Source organism: Pongo pygmaeus, chromosome 12 (genome assembly GCF_028885625.2).
Source record: "Pongo pygmaeus isolate AG05252 chromosome 12, NHGRI_mPonPyg2-v2.0_pri, whole genome shotgun sequence".
Taxonomy (NCBI): Eukaryota; Metazoa; Chordata; class Mammalia; order Primates; family Hominidae; genus Pongo; species Pongo pygmaeus.
In genome coordinates, this window is record NC_072385.2 from 18,844,674 (window position 1) to 18,851,603 (window position 6,930).

Genomic DNA, 6,930 nt, shown 5'->3' on the forward strand with positions numbered 1-6,930 from the left:
TATTTAGAGCACTTTGTGCCCTGTGATGGAAAAGGAAATAACTTCAAATAAATACTACACAGAAGCATTCTCAGAAACTTCTTTGAAATGTGTGCATTCAATTCACAGACTTGAACTTATCTTCTCATTGAGTAGTTTTGAATCTCTCTTTCTGAAGGATCTACAAGTGGATATTTGGAGCCCTTTGCCACCTATTGTGGAAAAGGAAATATCTTCAAATGAAAACTACTCAGAAGCATTCTAAGAAACTTTTCGTGATGTGTGCATTCAACTCAGTGAGTTGTTCCTACCTTTCTATTGAGCCGTTTGGATTTCTCTGTTCATAGAATCTGCAAGTGGATATTTGGAGCACAGTGACTCCTACTGTGGAAAATAAAATACTTTCCAATAAAACCACACAGAAGCATTCTGAGAAACTTCTTTATGATGTGTGCATTCAACTCACAGAGTTGAACCAATCTTTTGATTGAGAAGTATTGAATCTCTCTTTTTGGAGAATCTGCAAGTGGATGTTTGGAGAGCTTTGAGGCTTTGTGGAAAAGGAAATATATTCACATAAAAACTACACAGAAACTTTCTGAGAAACTTCTTTGCAAGGTGTACATTCAAATCACACAGTTGATCTTATCTTCCCATTGAGCAGTTTTGAATCTCTCTTTTTGGAGAATCTGCAAGTGGATATTTGGAGCCCTTTGTGCCGTATGGTGGAAAAGGAAATATCTTCAAATAAAAAGTACAGAAAATCATTCAGAGAAAGTTCCTTGTGATGTATGCATTGAACTCATAGAGCTGAACCTGTCTTTTGATTTAGCCATTTTGAATCACTCATTTTGCAGAATCTGCAGGTGGATATTTGGAGACATTTGAGGCCTAATGTGGAAAAGCAAATATCTTCTCATAAAAACTACACAGAAGCATTCAGAAAAACTTCTTTGGGATGTGTGCAATCAACTCACAGAGTTGAACCTTTTGATTGAGCAGTTTTGAATCTCTCTTTTGCAGAATCTGCAAGAGGATATTTGGAGCCCTTTGTGGCCTATGGTGGAAATGGATATATCTTCCAATAAAAACTGCACAGAAACATTCTGAGAATCATTTTGAGGAGTGCACTCATCTCACAGCGTTGAACTGATCTTATCATTGAGAAGTTTTGAAACACTCTTTTTGTAGAATCTGCAAGTGAATATTTGGAGCCCTTTGAGGCCTACCGTGGAAAACCAAATATCTTCAGATAAAAACTACACAGAAGCATTCTGAAAAACCTCTTTGTGATGTGTGCATTCAACTCACTGAGTTGAAACTTTGTTTTGATTGAGGAGTTTTGAAACAATCTTTTTCTAGAATCTGCAAGAGGATAATTTGAGCCCTATGAGGCCTATTGTGGAAAAGGAAATATCTTCAGATAAAAACTACTCAGAAGCATTCTAAGAAACTTCTTTGTGATGTGTGCATTTAACTCACAGAATTGAATCTATCTTTTGATTGAGCATTTTAGAATCTCTCTTTTTGTAGAATCTGCACGTGGATATTTGGAGCCCTTTGGACCCTATGGTGGAAAAGGAAATATCTTCAAATAAACGTTACACAGAAGCATGCAGAGTAACTTCTTTGTGATGTATGCATTCAACTCACAGACTTGAACATATCTTTTGATTGAGCAGTTTTGAAACTCTCTTTTTGCACAATCTGCAGGTGGATGTTTGGAGGGCTTTGAGGACTATTGTGGAAAAGGAAATATCTTCACATAAAAACTACACAGAAGCATTCTGAGAAACTTCTTTGTGAGGTGTGCATTCAACTCACACTGTTGAACTTATATTCTCATTGAGCAGTTTTGAATCTCTTTTTTTGCAGAATGTGCAGGTGGCTATTTGGAGCCCTTTGAGGACTACTGTGGAAAAGCAAATATCTTCACATAAGAACTACACAGAAATTTTTTGAGAAATTCTTTGGGTTGTGTGCATTCAACTCGCAGAGTTGAAACTATCTTTTGATAGAGTAGTTTTGAATCTCTCTTTTTGCAGAATCTGGAGGTGGATATTTTGTGCCCTTTGTGGCCTATTGTGGAAAAGTAAATATATTCACATAAAAACTACACAGAAGCATTCTGAGAAACTTCTTTGTGATGTGTGGAGTCATCTCACATAGTTGAACCTTTCTTTTGTTAGAGCAGTTTTGATTCACTCTTTTTGTAGAATCTGCAAATGGATAATTGGAGTCCTTTGAGGTGTAATGTGGAAAAAAATCTTCACAACAAAACTACACAGAAGGATTCTGGGAAACTTCTGTGGGATGGGTGCATTCAACACACATAGGTGAACCTATCTTTTGATTGAGCAGTTTTGAATCTCTCTTTTTGTAGAATCTGCAAGTGGATATTTGGAGTGCTGTGAGGTCTACTTTGGAAAATCAAATATGCTCACTTAAAAACTACACACAAGCATTCTGAGAAACTTCTTTGTGATGTGTGCATTCAACTCAAAGAGTTGAAACTACGTTTTGATTGACCAGCTTTGAATTTCTGTTTTTGCAGAATCTGCAAGTGGACGTTTGGAGAGCTCCGAGGCCAGTTGTGGAAAACGAAATATCTTCACATGAAAACTACACAGAATAATTCTGAGAAACTTCTTTGTGAGGTGTGCATTCAACTCACAGAGTTGAACTTATCTTCTCATTGAGCAGTTTTGAATCTATCTTGTTGTAAAATCTGCAAGTGGATATATTGAGCCCTTTGAGCCCTATGCTGGAAAAGGAAATGTCTTCAAATGAAAACTACACAGAAGCATTCAGAGAAACTTCTTTGTGAGGTATGCATTTAACTGACGGTGTTGAAGCTATCTTTTGATTGAGCAGTTGTGAATCTCTCTATTTGCAGAATCGGCAGGTGGATGTTTGGCACCCTTTGAGGTCTACTGTGGAAAAGAAAATATCTTCACATAAAAACTATACTGAAGCCTTCTGAGAAATTTCTTTGGGATGTATGCATTCAACTCACAGAGTTGAACCTTTCTTTTGATTGAGCAGTTTTGAATCTCCCTTTTTGCAGAATCTGCAAGTGGATATTTGGAGCCCTATGTGCCCTATGGTGGAAAAGGAAATATCTTCATATAAAAACTACACAGAGACATTCTGAGAAAGTTCTTTGTGATGTGTGCATTCATCTCACAGGGTTGAACCTATCTGATGATTGAGCAGCTTTGAAACGCTCTTTTTGTGGAATCTGCAAATGGATATTTGGAGGGCTTTGAGGCCAACCGTGGAAAAGCAAATATCTTCAGATAAAAATTACACAGAAGCACTCTGAGAAACTTCTGTGTCATGTGTTCATTCAACTCACAGAGTTGAACCTCTTTTGATGGAGCAGTTTTGAATGTCTCTTTTTGCAGAATCTGCAAGTGGATGTTTCGAGAGCTTTGAGGATTGTGGTGGAAAAGGAAATATCTTCACATAAAAACTACACAGAAGCATTCTGAGAAACTTCTTTGTGAGGTGTGCATTCAACTCACAGAGTTGAACTTATCTTCTAATTGAGCAGTTTTGCATCTCTCTTTTTGTAGAATCTGCATGTGGATATTTGGAGCCCATTGTGACCTATGGTGGAAAAGGAAATATGTTCAAATAAAAACTACACAGAAGAATTCAGAGAAACTTCTTTGTTATGTAGGCATTCAACTAACAGGGCTGAACCCATCTTTCCATTGAGCAGTTTTGAATCTCTCTTTTTGTAGAATCGGCAAGTGGATTTTTGGAGACCTTGGCGCCCCATAGTGGAAAAGGAAATATCTTCAAATAAAAACTACACAGTACTATTTAGAGAAACTTCTTTGTGATGTATGCAATCAACTCTCAGAGTTGAACCTATCTTTTGATTGAGCAGTTTTGATTCTCTCTTTTTGCAGAATCTGCAAGTGGATGTATAGAGAGCTTTGAGGCCAATTGTTGAAAAGGAAATATCTTCACATACAAACTAAAAAGAAGCATGCTAAGAAACTTCTTTGTGTGGTGTGCATTCAACTCACAGAGTTGAACTTATCTTCACATTGAGCAGTTTCAAATCGCTCTATTTGTAGAATCTGCAAGTGGATATTTGGAGCGTTGTGAGGCCTGCTTTGGAAAATCAAACATGTTCACAGAAAAACTACACAGAAGCATTCTGAGAAACTTTTTCTGATGTGTTAATTCATCTCAAAGTGTTGAACCTATCGTTTGATTGAGCAGTTTTGAATCTCTCCTTTTGCAGAATCTGCAAGTGGATGTTTGGGGATCTTTGAGGCCTATTGTGTAAAAGGAAATATCTTCACAAAAAAACTACATGGAAGCATACTGAGAAACTCCTTTGTGAGGTGTCCATTCAACTCACAGAGTTAAACTTATCTTCTCCTTGAGCAGTTTTGAGTCTCTCTTTTTGTGGAATATGCAAGTGGATATTTGGAGCCCTTTGTGCCCTATTGTGGAAAACGAAATATCTTCAAATAAAAGCTACATAGAAGCATACAGAGAAACTTTCTTGTGATGTGTGCTTTCGTTTCACAGAGTTGAACCTTTCTTTTGATTTAGCAGTTTTGAAACACTCTTTTTGTAGAATCTGCAAGTGGATAATTGGAGACCTTTGAAGCCTATTGCAGAAAAGGAAATATCTTCATATAAAAACTGCTCAGAAGCATTCTGAGAAACTTCTTTGTGATGTGTAGATTCAACTCACAGAGTTGAACCTATGTTTTGATTGAGAAGTTTTGAATCCCTCTTTTTGTAGAATCTGCAAGTGGATATTTGGAGCCCTTTGCACTCTGTGGTGGAAAAGGAAATATCTTTAAATAAAACCTACACAGAAGCATTCTCAGAAACTTCTTCCTGATGCATGCGTTCAACTCACAGAGTTGAACCTAATTTTTGATTATGTTGTTTTGAACCTCTCTTTTTGTAGAATCTACAAGTGGATATTTGGAGTGCTGTGAGGCCTTCTGAGGAAAATCAAATATGTTCACAGAAAAAGTACACAGAAGCATTCTGAAAAACTCCTTTGTGATGTTTGCATTAAACTCACTGAATTGAACCTACCATTTCATTAAACAGTTTTCAATCTCTTTTTGTAGAATCAGCAAGTGGATGTTTGGAGAGCTTCGAGGTCTATTGTGGAAAAGGAAATATCTTCACTTAAATACTAAACAGAAGTATTCTGAGTAACTTCTTTGTGAGGTGTGAATTCAAAACACAGTGTTGCACTTATCTTCTCATTGAGCTGATTTGAATCTCCCTTTTTGTAGAATCTGCAAGTGGATAGAAAAAATATATCTTCCAATAAAAGCAACATAGAAGCATTCAGAGAAACTTCTTTGTGATGTATGCATTCAACTCAAAGGGTTGAACCTATCTTGTGATTGAGCAGCTTTGAATCTCTCTTTTTGTAGAATCTGCAGGTGGATATTTGGAGCCCTTTGAGGCCTACTGTGGAAAACCAAATACCTTCGCATAAAAATTACACAGAAGAATTCTGAGAAACATCTTTGGGATGTGTGAATTCAACTCACAATGTTGAACCTATCTTTTGATTGGGCAGTTTTGAGTCTCTCTTTTTGCAGAATCTGCAACTGGATATTGGGAGCCCTTTGTGGCCTATGGTGGAAAAGGAAATATCTTCAAAAAAAAAAAATTACACAGAAACATTGTGAGAAACTTCTTTGTGATGTGTGCATTCATCTCACAAGTTTGAAGCTATCTTATGATTCAGCAGTTCATACTTTTTTAAATTAATTAATTTATTATTATTATACTTTAGGTTTTAGTGTACATGTGCACAATGTGCAGGTTAGTTAAATATGTATACATGTGCCATGCTGGTGCGCTGCACCCACTAACTCCTCACCTAGCATTAGGTATATCTCCCAATGCTGTCCCTCTCCCCTCCCCCCACCCCACAACAGTCCTCAGAGTGTGATGATCTCCTTCCTGTATCCATGTGTTCTCATTGTTCAATTCCCACCTATGAGTGAGAATATGCAGTGTTTGGTTTTTGGTTCTTGCGATAGTTTACTGAGAATGATGATTTCCAATTTCATCCATGTTCCTACAAAGGACATGAACTCATCATTTTATATGGCTGTATAGTATTCCATGGTGTATATGTGCCACATTTTCTTAATCCAGTCTATCATTGTTGGACATTTGTGTTGCTTACGTGTGCATGTGTCTTTATTGCAGCATGATATATAGTCCTTTGGGTATATACCCAGTAATGGGATGGCTGGGTCAAATGGAATTTCTAGTTCTAGATCCCTGAGGAAATGCCACACTGACTTCCACAATGGTTGAACTAGTTTAGAGTCCCACCAACTGTAAAAGTGTTCCTATTTCTCCACATCCTCTCCAGCACCTGTTGTTTCCTGACTATTTAATGATTGCCATTCTAACTGGTGTGAGATGGTATCTCATTGTGGTTTTGATTTGCGTTTCTCTGATGGCCAGTGATGGTGAGCATTTTTTCATGTTTTTTGGCTGCATAAATGTCTTCTTTTGAGAAGTGTCTGTTCATGTCCTTCGCCCACATTTTTATGGAGTTGTTTGTTTTTTTCTTGTAAATTTGTTGGAGTTCATTGTAGATTCTGGATATTAGCCCTTTGTCAGATGAGTAAGTTGTGAAAATTTTCTCCCATTTTGTAGGCTGCCTGTTCACTCTGATGGTAGTTTCTTTTGCTGTGCAGAAGCTCTTTAGTTGAATTAGATCCAATTTGTCAATTTTGGCTTTCGTTGCCATTGCTTTTGGTGTTTTAGATATGAAGCCCTTGCCCATGCCTATGTCCTGATTGGTAATGCCTAGGATTTCTTCTAGGGTTTTTATGGTTTTAGGTCTAACGTTTAAGTCTTTAATCCATGTTGAATTGATTTTTGTATAAAGTGTAAGGAAGGGATCCAGTTTCAGCTTTCTACATATGG